This window comes from Odocoileus virginianus, chromosome 23 (assembly GCF_023699985.2).
Source record: "Odocoileus virginianus isolate 20LAN1187 ecotype Illinois chromosome 23, Ovbor_1.2, whole genome shotgun sequence".
In the NCBI taxonomy this organism is placed as follows: Eukaryota; Metazoa; Chordata; class Mammalia; order Artiodactyla; family Cervidae; genus Odocoileus; species Odocoileus virginianus.
Genome location: NC_069696.1, coordinates 27,199,117 through 27,214,852, shown reverse-complemented (window position 1 = coordinate 27,214,852; position 15,736 = coordinate 27,199,117).

Here is a 15,736-nt window from a genome sequence, read left to right as displayed (position 1 = left end):
CTAACTATAATAAAGACAAACATTACACTCTTACAGGCCCAAGTCTCCACCTTTTTGGTGTGACATCTGTCATGGACCTGGGTGAGCTTCTCAACTTCTCACTGGGTAGCGTCTTCATTTACAAAACTGAAAATCACACTGGTGTCCACTTGCAAGGATGTTCTGAAAACCAGCTGAATGAACATGTGTGAACAAATACCTAAGAGAGTGTGGTGTACAGTAGACATCCAACAAATCAGAACCATCCCCATATCTTTGTCACCATCACTGTGAAAGTCCATGTAACTCCTTTTATTCTAAGTTTTATCTCATTCTGATCCAGTCAAGTATTAAATGAAACTCAGTGATGTATCTTATGTTCTATTTTCAACCTTGTACTTTTTTTTTTTGTATTTGTTAAATGCAGTATTAGAACATTTTACTAAAAGTAACAGTACATTTCTTGTATAGTTTGGTGAAGTCAGAGGAATATTTTGAAAAATTTTGGCCAGTTCCCCTTCTGATTTTCAAGATTGTGTCTCTGAAATATAAAAATCAAAACCAAACAGCAATAGCAAAAACAAACCCCTGCCAATTCTAGGGGACAGGGATAAAGATAACAGTGTTTTGAGTAATATAAGGTTATCCATCTTTCATGTATTGTGCCAAGTCTTTAAAAAAATATCTCATTCTATCCTCGTAGCTGGGCTTCCCAGGTGGCTCAGTGGTACTGAATCTGCCTGCCAGTGCAGGGGACTTGGGTTTGATCCCTGGATCAGGAAGATCCCTTGGAGGAGGAAATGGCAATAAGCTCCAATATTCTTGTCTGGGAACTCCCATGGATAGAGGAGCCTGCTGGGCTACAGTCCATGGGGTTACCAAAAAGCTGGACACGATTTAGTGACTAAACGACAACAGTTCTCATAACCACCCTATTATTCCTGCCATTTATAAATAAATAAACTGAGTTAGAGAATAATTGAATAAGCTAAATAATTTGTCCAAGGTGACACCAGTATTAAATGGCTGAGCCAAAGGAGTTAAATCTATGAAGTCAGTTCTCATAAATGGACTCTTAAATAAAATACTATGATTCAGAGAAAGGATTTTATAATGGGGTAATTTAATCTTTTTTGACAAGTGATTTGTCTCAGTGGATTCTTGCTTCCTTATGACATTATAATCAGAGAAACCTAGAGTAAAGGGAGACAAATATGAAGTAGCAATTTGTGACATGAACATTCTTCTGGAAGGCTTTTTATTTTACTTTTATGTTTGTTTAATCCTTAACACAAATATTTACAAAATTTTTATAACTATATGTAGAAACTTATTTATGTAGTCAATTAAAATTTCCACATACTTAAACATGGTTGTAATTATAAAGTTTTCATAAGTCTCGCACAGCAAGTTTTTTAAAAATTTTTGAAGTCTTTTAAAAATGCATTTAAAATAAGGCAAAATTAAAAAGACTTTTTTCTTTGTTTTTATACCCAAACCAATTTTAAATATAGCATGGCTCAAAATGTAGCTTTATCTTTTTACTCTTACAGAGAGGATTTGCTACATGCAAACTAGAGAATTTTTCAGTTTTTACTCTCACTCCCTCCTCCATACTCTTTTGTTAGTAAAAGTTTTATTTATTGAGACACTCTCCATTTTCAAAAATAAAGATTTTGTTTGATTTATTTCATACATAGATCATCTATCCACTTAACAGGGTGAACCTAAGTTTTGCACTTTCAGTGCCTCTCAAAGATGAATAGTATCACCTCAGCCTGAAGACCCATTTAGGAGTAAATCGAATTTACTAACTTATTATCATTCAAGGTAATGTTAGTCAGTCAGAAGTGTCTGACTCCTTGCAACTCCATGGACTGTAGCCCACCAGGCTGTCTTGTGCATGGAATTTCCCAGGCAAGAATACTGGAGGCCTGAGTTACCCCATTCCTTTCTCCAGGGGATCCTCCCGACCTAGGGATCAAACCCAGGTCTCCTGCATTGCAGACAGATTCTTTACCATCTAAGCCACCGGATTCCAGGTGAAGAAATATCAGTTTCCCAAGTATTTGAAAATATATTCATGCTGGCATTTTACACCTAAAGCTAGTTTCCTTTTTTAGCCTTCCCTTTTGCTATCATTTTAAAGAAGTGCCACAGGAATAATATTACCTCTCCAGGGGAGGCCAGCTGTGCAATCTTCAGAACTGTGGAAGTTTCCATTCCTGATCACAGGATCCGTTCCTCTTCAGAGTTTATGTGGTTGCATAAATCAGGGCTCTGTCACTTGAGTCAGAAACTAATTGCAAGTGGTCAAGATCACTGAAAACATCTTTTCTTAAGGCCTTGGAAAAGTCTGGCAGTGGAGCCTGTGGTCTCTTACCCAGAACCTGTGATACTTATCAGAAAACCCCAAACATTCCAAACTATAAAAGCCCCCAGAAACCCAAACAAGTACTTGACCTAAAAATAGACACAGATAAGCATGTAGATGTTGAGAGATACAGAAGAGAGTTTTCCAGCCTTGATTCCCTTGATATACTGGACTGGGTAATTTTTTGTTGTGGAAGGCAGTCTTGTGCACTGTAGACTTTGGCAGCATCCCTGTTCCTGGTCTCTGCCACTCTCGATGCTAGTAGCACCCACTCCCCCAGTTATCACAGCCAAGACTGTCTCCACCCTGACATCGCCCAGTGGCACCTGGAGAACAAAATCTCTTTGGTTGAGGACTGCTGACATACATATGTCATAATCCACTTGTACGGTGCTGAACGGAGAATCAGACACAGTTCAGTTCAGTTCAGTCACTCAGTCGTGTCCAACTCTTTGCGACCCCATGGACTGCAGCACATCAGGCCTCCCTGTCCATCACCAGCACCTGAAGTTTACTCAGACTCATGTCCATCGAGTCGGTGATGCCATCCAACCATCTCATCCTCTGTTGTCCCCTTCTCCTCCTGCCTTCAATCTTTCCCAGCATCAGGGTCTTTTCCAGTGAGTCAGTTCTTTGTATCAGGTGGCCAAAGTATCGAAGTTTCAGCTTCAGCATCAGTCCTTCCAATGAATATTCAGGATTGATTTCCTTTAGGATGGACTGGTTGGATCTCCTTGCAGTCCAAGGGACTCTCAAGAGTCTTCTCCAGCACCACAGTTCAAAAGCATCAATTCTTCAGCACTCAGCCTTCTTTATGGTCCAACTCTCACATCCATACATGACCACTGGAAAAACCACAGCTTTGACTAGATGGACCTTTGTTGGGAAAGTAACATCTCTGCTTTTTAATAAGCTGTCTAGGTTCATCATAACTTTTCTTCCAAGGAGTAAGCGCCTTTTAATTTCATGGCTGCAGTCATCATCTGCAGTGATTTTGGAGCCCAAAAAATAAAGTCTGTCACTGTTTCCATTGTTTCCCCATCTATTTGCCATGAAGCGATGGGACCAGATGCCATGATCTTAGTTTTCTGAATGTTGTTTTAACTCAACTTTTTCACTCTCCTCTTTCACTTTCATCAAGAGGCTCTTTAGTTCTTCCTCACTCTCTGCCATAAGCATGGTGTCATCTTCATATCTGAGGTTATTGATATTTCTCCTGGCAATCTTGATTCCAGCTTGTGCTTCAGAATCAGAGACAAATGGAAGCTTTTAAAAAAATCTTCTCTTGGGCTTCCATGGTGGCTCAGTGGTTAAAAAAATAAAAAATCCACCTGCCAATGAAGGAGATTTGGGTTCGATCCCTGATCTAGGAAGATCCCATATGATGTGGAGTAACTAAGCCCTTGCACCACAACTCCTAAGCCTGTGCTCTAGAGGCCGAGAGCCGTAATTATGGAAGCCTGCATGCCCTAGATCCTGTGCTCTGCAATGAGAGGCCTCCGCAATGCGAAACCAGTGCATTGCAGCTAGAACTAGAAGTAGTCCCTGGCCACAACTAGAGAAAAGCAATGAAGACACAGCATAGTCTACCCCCTAGAAACAGAAAACCTTTTCTCAATTTGATATTGCTGATTGGAAATGACGCAGAGGGGCACTCCATACTCTTCCTGTTTCCAGACGCATTTTTGCAATTAATTGCCCTATCTACTGTTCCTTCACTCTTACTGCTGGTTTTTCAGTTTGGTTTTTGTTTTTCCAGGAACTTGAATCATAAATGTGGAAGACGCTTATAAATTGTATTAGCCTGGGTGCTTTCCATTAGATTTGGCAGATCCTTAACGCAAGCGGACTAACAAAGGTAGTAAATTTATTCACTCAACAACTGGAAAGTTCCAAGGTAGAGCTACAGAAATAGATCCAGGGATGTACATGATACCATTAGGGGCTCAGCTTCTACCTACATCTCGAAGCTCTGCGTTCTCTGGGTTGACTCCTTGCTCAACTCTCTTTGCATGGTAGTAAAGTGTTAGTCCTTCAGTCATGTCCGACTCTTTGTGACCCTACAGACTGTAGCTCACCAGGCTCCATGGAATTCTCCAGGCAAGAATACTGGAGTGGGTTGCCATTTCCTTCTCCAGAGGATCTTCCCGACCCAGGGATCAAATCCAGGTCGCCTGCATGGCAGGCAGATTCTTTACCGTCTGAGCCACCAAGGAAGATGGACACTAATATCTTAAGATGTACACTCTACTAGTTCAAGTTCAGTAGAAAGAGAGCTTCACTGTTCCACCAAATTTTTTAAAAAGTCTTAAAACAGAGTCTTATTAGCAGTGGTTGACCCAGGTTGGGTCAGGTGCCCATTCCTGAATCAATCACTCTGGTACGGGGAGCCTCAGATTTTTGATTGTCCATGCTTTGTCCACAAGCCTATTCCCGAAAATGGGATAGTCAGCTTTACCTAAGTGACATGGACAGATATATTTTTTAAGCAGGTATTTTATTATTTTAAAATTTTATTTATTTTTGGCTGTGCTGAGTTCTTTGTTGCTGAACAGACTTTTCTCTTGGTTGTAGGTAGTGGGGACTACTCTCCAATTTTGGTGCACGAGCTTCTCATTGCAGTGGTTTCTGTTTTTGCAGAGCATGGGCTCTAGGCACTTGGGCTTTAGTAGTTGTGGCAAGTGGGTTCTGTAGTTGCGGTTCCCTCGGTACTAAAGCACAGACTTGGTAGTTGTGGTGCATGGGCTTAGTTGCTCCACAGCATGTGGGATCTTCCCTGGTCAGGGGTTGAACCCCTGTCTCCTGCATTGGCAGGCAGATTCTTTACCACTGAGCCACCAAGAAAGCCCTAACATGGACAGATACTAAAGGATGTTTGACTTTCCTGATGCTAGGACTTGAAGAAAAAAGAATTAGAGACAGGGAAGATGGAAAACTAAGTTGACCATTCTAAACGTGCTCACTGGAAATTCTAGGAAGAATGTTCTGATGTGTTTTGGTCCACAGTTTAAGAATGTTCTTAACAATTCATCTCAATAGACAATGCGTTTAATAGAACTTCTCAGAATTTGATATATCATCTTCTCTTAGCTTTAATTTATAGTGCTCATGGTAGCCTCTCTGTATATATTTTCATTGGCATTTTAATTAATACAATTTAATTGAAAGGATTTGGTGTTTTATTTTAACGAAAGAGGTTACTTTCTTATGCCATGAATATATCCGTGCCACACTGCACTACTGTAAATGTCAAACATCTCATATTTTATTGATAACTTTGGTAAGCTTATAAGTTGATTTTAATGTTTTCAACTTAACATCTATGGAAAAAGCAGTTTCCGCATGCTTAAAGAATATGAGAACCGGCATCAAAGATACTCATAGGAGAACACTTAGACAATTTCATTTTCTGAGAAACACAGCACTCTTTTATATGCCAGCTCTAAGGCAAAATAATTGACAATATTTTTGCATAGAAGATTTTAGCAGTTGTTTCAGTGTGCGAGAAACTTAATTCAAATCCGAAAAGCGATGATACTTTGTACCCAACTAATGTTTTTGCTTTTGTATCTATATTATGGGAAATGTATTCTGCATAAGAAAGAAATAAAGATCTCACATACCCTATTTCTTCCATTTTATTTTCCTCACTTATCTTGTCTTCCGTTTCCAACTCTACCTCTTCTCCCCTTTTTACACTGCATTCTCCTTTTATCCTGATTTGTACTTTTCCTTTCCTTTCTCTTTCTTTTTTTTAAAGAACTTTTTATTTCACATTGGCATATAGTCAATTAACAATGTTTAGTGATAGTTTCAGGTGCATGGCAGAGTGAACCAGCCGTCCACCTACATGTATCCATTCCCTGGTGGCTCAGTTCTAAGCCACCTACAATGCAAGAGCCACAGGAGATGTGGGTTTTATCCCTGGGTTGTGGGAACATTCCCTGGAGGAGGGCATGACAACCCACTCCAGATTTCTTGGGCTTCTCTCGTGGCTCAGACGGTAAAGATCTGCCTGCAGTACAGGAAACCTGAGTTCGATCCCTGCACCAGGAAGATCTCCCGGAGAAGGGAGTGGCAACTCACTCCAGTATTCTTGCCTGGAGAATCCTATGGATGGAGAAGCCTGGCGGGCTACAGTCCACAGGGTTGCAAAGACTCAGACACGACTAAAGCAACTTAGCACACATTCACCCCCACAGTCCTCTCCCATCCCTTCCCCAACATAACACTGAGCAGAGTCCCTTGTGCCATACAGTAGGTCCTTGTTGGTTATCCATTTTAAATATTATTTCTGTTCCTTTCTGCTTTTTCCCTTTGGATTAGTTTCTTCATCTCTCAACTGTCTATTGAACAGCCTGCAGTGGCTTTACTGAGTTTCTATATGAATGAGAGACTTGCTACAATTATTTAATTCTACTGACTTCAGATTTTTACTTCTCTTACCATTTATTTTTATGGGCCTTTCCAAAAGGTTTTTCACTAGTGAATAATCATATACAGAATTAAACTTTCTATGGTGGTTACTACTGATGGTCCACAGAAGTCTGTTCTCACCTTGTAGTAATTATTGCTAGAAATAAGTGCCCAGGTGCAATAAAATGTACATGGAGATGGAATCTAACTAGGTTTTACTTAATATTTTACTGTAATATGTTGATTTTACAGACAGTAAAATGTGCACTTTTTGGTGTACAATTCTATGTGTTGTGAAAAATGAATAAAGTCATATAATCACCACCACTGGCTTCCATGTTGGGTCAGTGGTAAAGAATCCACCTGCCACTGCAGGAAATGGGGATCTGATCCCTGGGTCGGGAAGATCCCCTGAAAAAGGAAATGGCAACCCACTCCAGGATTCTTGCCTGGGAAATCCCATGGACAGAGGAGCCTGGTGAACCTGGTGTGTCCATAGGGTCACAAAAGATTTGGACATGACTTAGCGACTAAACAACAACAATCACGGCCATTACAATTGGGAAACATAATAGTTTCTTTACCTAAGAAAAGGTTTCTCATGCTACTCCTTTATAACCAAGTACCATCCAGAACCCAAACCCACAACCAACGATCTGTCCTCTAACCCTATGATTCTGCCTTTGCCACAATATTCTATATTTGGAATTATACAGTATGTAGCCTCTTGAGTATGGCTTTTTAATCTAGCATGATACATTGAGATTTGTGGTATCAATAGCTCTTTTTAAAATATTGCTAAGTAATATTCCTTTTTATGGATGTAATAGAGTTTACCACTCACCAGAAGACATTTGGGTTGTTTCCAACTTTTGGCAGTTATAAATTAAACTACTATGCACATCCTTGTACAGTTCGAGTGAACATAAGCTTGTATTTTTCTTGGATAAATATCTAGGAATGGGATTGCTGAATCACACAGTAAGTGTATACCTGGTGGTGGTGATTTAGCAGGCTAAGTGTCTGACTCTTAAGACCCAATGGACTGTAGCTCACCAGGCCCCTCTGTCCATAGGATTTCCCAGGCAAGAATACTGGAGTGGGTTGCCATTTCCTTCTCCAGGGGATCTTCCTGACCCAGGAATCAAATCCAAGTCTTCTGCACTGCAGAAGGAACCAAGGAAGTTCAAAGTGTACACTTAGCATTTTAAGAAAATGCCAACTGTTTTCCCAAGTGACAGTACCATTTTGCATTCCCATCAATCATATGTGAAACTTTTAATTGCTTTGCATACTCGCCAGCATTTAGTATTGGTAATGGCTTTTAATTAAATTTATATAATTAATCAATTAAGCTATTTAATAGATGTGTGGTGATACTATAGTTTTAAATAAGTATTCATTATTCATAATGAATAATGATGACAAACATCTATGTGTTTATTTTCCATTTGTATATCTGCTTTGCTAGAGTGTCTACTTATATCTTTTGTCCTCTTTGAAAAACTGAAATGTTTGTTTTCTCATTCCTAAGTTTTGAGAGTTCTTTACGCTAGATACCAGATTTTGTCAGTAATGTGACTTATAAATATTTTCTCAAATTCTGTGGATTTTCATTTCATTCTCTTTATAGTGTCTGTCATAGGTAGAAATACTGTAAATTCACTGAAATACACTATCAACTTTAAAAAACATGACTTAGTGACTAGATCATCAGTATCTTACAAACTTGCTACTCATTAATTAGGTCTAGGTGCTTTTTTATAGCTTCCTTTGGAATTTCTATGTAGATAGTCATATAATCTAAAAGTAGGGGAAATTTTATTTGTTCCTTTCTTATCTGCAAACTATTTATTCTTTTATTGTTTTATTGCACTGGTTAGAACTTCCAGTATAATACTGAATAAGAAGGGTGGAAGTAGATATCCTTACTTAATTATTGATCTTAGCAGCAAAATTTTTAGTCTTACCAATAAGTGTTACGTAGGTTTTTCTGAGTATTTTTGTAGATGTTCTTTATCAGGGGCAAAGCATTCAATCATTCATCATTTAAGTGGGAGGCAGAATACAGGTTTTTTGTAGATATATTTTATTAGGTTAATGAAGTTTGTATTCCTAGTTTGCTTAAGGTTTATATCATGAATGGATGTTGAATTTTGTAAATTGCGCACTTTTTGTATCTGTTGAGAAGACTTGGTAGTTTTTCTTCTTTTAAAATTATGAAATACATTGATTGTTATCCTTGAATTCTTAGGAAACAGCCACTTGGTCATGATGTATTATCCTTTCAACACATTGTAGGATTCTATTTGCTAATATTTTGTTGAAAATTTTGTGTTTGTATTCTTTTTTTTAATTTATTTTTTATTATTCTTGATGGATAATTTTATCTAGTTTTTGTTTCTTGTAATGTCTATGGTCTTGGTATTAGGTAGTGCTGGTGTCATAACATAAGTGGAGATGTGTTTCTTTTCTTTTTCCTGAGGAGATTATATAGAACTGGTATTATTTCTTCTTTGAATGCCTGGTAGAATTTGACAGCCAAGCATTCTGGATATGGAATTTTGTGTTTTAGTTGTTTCTTTTTAAGTGAGTTTTAGTAGTCTTTCAAAGAATTTTAAAAATTCATTTAAGGGATTATTTTATTTTATCCACAGTTCATATTATGGGCATAGAGAAATGGGTGGTGTTTTCTCTTTATCTTTTTAGTGTCTGCTTTGTCTGTAGTAATATTTCTTCTTTCTTTTCTGTCATTAGCAATGTGTATCTTCTCTGTTTTTCCCTGAGAGGCCTATCATTTTTATAATTTGATTCAAGTAATTGGCTTTTGGTTTATTTTCTCCTAAAAATTCTAAGTCATAGATTTCTGCTTTTTTCGTTGTTATTTTCTTTGTTTTGAATTCAATTTGGTCTTCTTTTTTTAGTTTCTTTAAGTGGAATCTTAAATGACTAATTTGAGACATTGTTTCTAGCACAAACTTTTAATTAATTATATTTATATCAAATGTAAGTAGTCTAAGCACATTATATATATATAAAATATCCCTAGTAGCCCACTACAAATTTTGATATGTTGCATGTTCATTTTTCAGTTTAAATGAATTTTAAGCTTTTCCACAACTTGTTTAACCCTTATGGCATTTAGAAGCAAGTTGTTTAATTTTCAATTGTAGGAGGGAATTTTCCATATATCTTTCTATTATTGACTTTTCCCTAGACTTCCCTATAAGTACAGCTAAAAATCCTGGACAGCATATCTAAAGCAAACAGAGAAGACTTTGAAAGATAGAAAGAAGAAAGACTAGGGATGTGGTGGAGTCGCTGGCAGAGTTCCTTTCTGTTAATGTTATTGCTGTTGTTGATTAACATTCCCTGGCCTGGCTGCTGCAGAAGAAAATGTGGAAACACCAGTGTAATGATGATTAGTTGCTCAATTGTGTCCGACTCTTTGTGACCCCACTGACTGTAACCTGCCAGGCTCCTCTGTCCAAAGGATTCTCCAGGCAGGAATACTGGAGTAGGTAACCATTCCCTTCTCCAGGGGATCTTCCCAATCCAGGGATCGAACCTGGGTCTCCTGCACTGTAGGCATATTATTCACCATCTGAGCAACCAGGGAAGCCCTTATTTTACTACTAGTGCCACTGAAACACCAATATGTATAGCAAAAACCTTTCAAGAAAAACTGACTCTAGCCAAAGGACCAGGAAGGTGGAAGATGAGCAAGAAAAAATCTTTTAGACACTAACAAGCCTAATGCAACCCACTAAAACCCAGAATAAATAGTTGCCATATGTTCTTCTTCCTAGGCTGAGGAGCCCAGACTTCACCTTCACCCAGCTCTAATGACCCTTCACCTCCTCCCACTGCCCCCGGTATCAGTAGAGAACATGGGGACGTGGACTTCAGCGCCCACCTGGGAGTAATAAGAAAGTTCCACTTCTCCCCAACTGGCCTGGTGTTAGAACATCTGCTAAATCAGAGGTTTAAATGAGTCTCATGACAATACTCAAAATGTCCAGAATACTATCAGAATCACTCATCCTAAGAATCAGTGAAATTGTAATATATAAGTGTGTGTGTCTGTGTGTGTATTTAACCGCTCGGTTGTGTCCAACTCTTTGCGACCGCATGGACTGTAGCTCACTAGACTCCTCTGTCCTGGGAATTCTCCAGGCAAGAATACTGAAGTGGGTTGCTATTTTTTTGGTCCTCTGGCAGGAAAAAGATTTCTGTTTGAGTTTTTATCTTATTCTCTGTGCAGTGGGCCACTCTTGGGTCAAAGTAGGATGATAGGGGGAGGAAAAAATTTAAAAATTCACTATCATACTGATTATTTGATTCTGCTTCCCAATCTCCCTGCTACTTTTTAATTTTCAAAGCTCTCAGGGGGGTGCCTTTGTGTCTTGTCCAGAGTTGTAATTGGGCTATAGTAGATGGACACCATCCTGGCCAGAGTGGAAATCTAAACACATTTTGAAGCTAAGCTGTTAGTCAACCTGCCCTAGGCTTGGAGTTGTGAAAGATCTGTGACAAATTACCTGGGGCAAATCTTACCTATGAAATTTGGACTCTAAAATTTTGACTTTTTTTTGGGTCTATCTCTGTTTTGCAAATAAGATCGTCTATATGCGGAATCTAAAATTTTGACTTTTGAGGAATCGGTAAAATGCATTGAGGAGAGGCAAAATAAGGAATAAGTGGCCAGAAATACAGTCCTCTGATTACAGCAAACTGCTTTCATGAAAATTAAATCCCTGATGGGGCTAAGGGAAAAAAAACAATGTCAGACAACATAAAGTAGTTCTTTAGAAACAAAAGGAAAATGTACTGACTCTGCACATTACCAGATTGCACATTATTGCTAGCTGGGAAAAGAAAAACTCCTTCTGTACAGGTGACCAGCTTGCCTAAAGGGTCTTGTCAAATTCACTCTATTTGTTCCAGCTTGGATAAATTTAAATTCAGTAGTACTGATGGGGAGTCGAAGAAGGATGTGTGAGGAGGGTGCTGAGTTTGCTCCACCTGTTAAGTGGTGAAAGAAAAGATGATTGACTTGAGTCATATGGGAGGGGTCCAAAGCTATATGCTATGGCTAAACTAAATAGCCTTGGGTGATACAGTTATAGCATACTGGTGAATAATGTACTGCAACACTTGTTCTATAGAGCTAGGAAAAATCAGGAGACCAAAAGCAAATCTTTAGGGATATGGTGACTTACAATGTGAAGAACCAGCATTATGGCAAAACCATTATTTGGAAAGTGAGAAACAAAAGAACCATATCAAAAAAATAAAATAAAACCTCCTAAATGCAAAAACCTATAGTGGCATTGCCTGTGTACCTGAGTGCATAGTTGGAATAAATACGTTTGTGAATGAAGGGCTTTGCCATTGTGTGCAATCTCTGTTGCTGGATTTTAATTGGTCATATTAATGATGGATTTTCAGAATTGCCTACACCCTCCTCGCTACTAAATACTAAACAGTACCAAGACTTAAGAAAATAACAAGAAATTTCAGTTTTAATTTTTAAATGTTTTAAATTTTAATTTAAATATTTTAACGGATATTAATTCCCAGCAACTTGCTCTGCAACCATCCTCTCTGGTCTGTGAGAAAAAAAAACAGGTGACTCATGGAGATGAAGTGCTGTTTATTGTGATTAAGCAAGTAGTTCCACTGATCACTCCTGCTGTGTCACACATGTGGAAAGCTGCTCAGAAAATGCAGTAAGCTGACTGGGATGCTGTTATAGTCTTGGCTAAGACTTTCTTTACTGTCCCAGTCTCAGAAGCAAGTCACGCAAAATTCTCCTTTTTCATAGAAACCACTGATATACTTTCACCATCCTCTCCCAAGGGTTATTGAATTTTCCAGTGCCTTTTGACAACCTGGGAAGGTTTAGCCCAACCACAGTCAAAGGCTAAGTGGATATGTGCATTAATGATCATGTAAAGGTTTCCCTCTCAGAGAAGGAAGACCCCAGGATTTGAAAACAGCACTGGTACATATGACTAGTTGAAGATGGTTAATACGTGTGGCTAAGACACAGAGCTGAGCTCATCAGCTAAATGACACAGGGTTGAGTTCATGATCTAAATACTTGGGAATTCCTTGGGTTGGAGACTATGAGAGGCCACCCAAAGCAGGGAATAAACTGATATATTTGCCAAGCCCTGCTAATAAGATAGTCTTCAGGGGTGGCACTAGTCGTAAAGAACCCACCTGCATTGCAGGTTAGACATAAAAGACACAGGTTCAGTCCCTGGGTTGGGAAGATCCCCTGGAGGAGGAAACAGCAATCGACTCCAGTATTCTCTTGCTTGGAGAATCTCATGGACAGAGGAGCTAATAAGATACAGAACTTGTGGGGCACTTTGGGTTTGAGGGGGATACCATTGACTGTTGCTGAGCATCTTGCAAGCACTAATATATTAAATGACAAGAAAGAAATCTGAATGAGATCCAAAGCAAAACCAGGCTTTGAGAGGCTTGCAGAGGAGGGTTGTAGCCTCAAAGAGTACTGTTTGGGTTAGCCTAATGCACAGATTATTGTGGAGGCTTTTACTATCTAAATACACACGGACTAGTCTTTTGCAAAAGTCTTTAACAGTACCCTTCCCCGCCCAAGTGGTAGTTGCTGAAATATTGGATTCAAGGTTCCCTGATGCTGAAAAGAGATACGACTCTTGAGAGATAATCACCAGCCTTTTACTGGGCATTAATGAATATTGTTCCCACAACTCAGGGATTTAAAATAATTCTGAGATCCGAAATACCTTCACGTCTTGGGCAATGTCAGAATCATGCCGTTCAGGAAGAAGCAGCTCAGAAGAGCTCAGTGTTAAAATGGAACTGATATATATAGGAATATCCCACAGGCTATGGCCCTGGGGATGTATTAATACATTGCATCCATAATTATATCACCACCCTGCCCTTATAACCAACCACAGGAGCCTCCCAAACTGGCAGCTCTTAGTGCTAAATAGTTTGAATCATCGGTTTCTCTTCTTGTTAAAGCAAAGTCAGTTTCCTGATTCACTGATAGAACTTCCCAACCTGGAGAATGCTTTGCAGTCTAGAAATTTGCTCCATTTGATCAGTGGGTCAGAAAACCTGGGCTGCAGAAACAAGGGTGAGTTTGAACAGTGGTCGAAATTGAGGGCAATATATCTGTTGTGCAGCAAGATCTTGGTCTTACTAAGATCTTAATGTATAGTCAGGCAATGCTTTGTGGAGAATGTAATTATGAAAATTCCTATAGGAATTCCACAGATGAATTGAAGTGGCCTATGTAGATGCCAATGAGGATAGCCCAGTGGGTGCCTCAGAAGGGGACTGGAATATAGAACTGTCATTGTCCAGCCCCTGGAAATAGCTACGAAGGTACATGAGCTGAGCTGCATGAAGATGCTCAAGTTATGAAATGTCAGTGAAAAACGACAGATTCCTTTGCCTCCTCCTGAAGCTGCTAATGAACTAAAAGATTGTAGGAACGTCAAGAAAAAAACATGGCTGAAGATGGCTTTGGATAAGAGCCTCTGAGTTCAAGAGCCAGCATTTAGCCGACAAGAGGATGGTAGGACTCTCACCAGTAGCCCTAGCTGGCTTCCAGTGGGTCCTACCTGGAGTAGAATGTAATTTTCTTTGGTCTGTGCTTCCCCAGTGACCTCAGCAATGGCTGAGAAGCTCATTTAAGGTATGGAGCACCAGTTATGCATTAGCTGGTCCCCGGGACCAGAGTTCTTTGGACCAAAGTATGCATTTTGCTGCTGGTTATGTACATAACTGGAGTAAAGAAAGGAATCACATGTGGACAGATGTCCCTGCCCACAAGCAGAGTACAAGTTTGGTTGAGAGCTAGAATGAGCAATTAAAGCACCTAATAACAAACCTGGGGGTGATAAGGCAAGAAAAGATGACGGACTCATACGGATGAATGTGTGTTTCATCTGATTATATGGGTAGTAACGGGGAGACACTTTTGGACAAGTTTCTGGAATGCAGATTGCGAAGAAAGGAGCGGAGTTTGATGCACTCACAGCAATTCTGCTTTCTTCCTGTCTCGCAACATTTTTTTCTTGTTCCCCCTCATTCAAATGGGCTGGTTTTGAGACTGCTCTTGTGGGTCTGGAAAAGGAAAGTAGTATTCAGAACACGCTTTTTTTTTAAAGAAATGTTTTAAAAATTATTTATTTGTTTGCTATGGGCTGCCCTAGATCTTCGTTACTCTGTGTGGACTTTCTCTAGTTGGAGCAAGCGGGGGCCACTCTCTAGTTGTGGTGCAGGGGCTTCTTGTTGTGGCGGCTTCTCTTGCTGCCGAGCAGAGGCTTGAGGCACGTGGGCTTCAGGAGTTGCGGCTCCCAAGCCCTGGAGCTCAGGGTCAGTGGTTGGGGCACATGCCATTTGTTGTCCCGCAACATATGGGATCTTCCTGGACCAGGGATCAAACTCGTGTCTCCTGCCCTGGCAGGCTGATTCTTAACCACTGCACCACCAGGGAAGTCCCAGAACACTGTTTCAATTGCGTTGAATTTGACTTGGTGTATTCTTAAGGGAACAGTGAATTGGGTGGCATGTCATGTGCTTAAACCAGGCTGTCTCATTGCCTAGTGGTGGAAAGAGGCTCATCACTCTTACTCTTTCTAACTCTAGTCCTGTTTCCTCAGCCAGGACAGAAGAGGAAACTCTGGCAAGGCTGTGCCTGCAGCCTGCTCTATGGTTAGGCAGGGACTTTCAGCCAGGAAGGCTGAAAAAAGGTAATGAATGGAAGCAAATGGAAACTGCGGGGGATGGAAAGGAGTTAGGTAGCTGGGTGGTGATGCTAGGAATAGGCATCATCACATTTTTCCTGGGAGAACAATCTCAGAACAAGAGAATCAATACTTGTAGCTGTTTCAGATGTACTGTTGAGTCATGGCCAAGGCTAGGCAGAGCCCGTAGATTTGTTTTCCCCCGAGA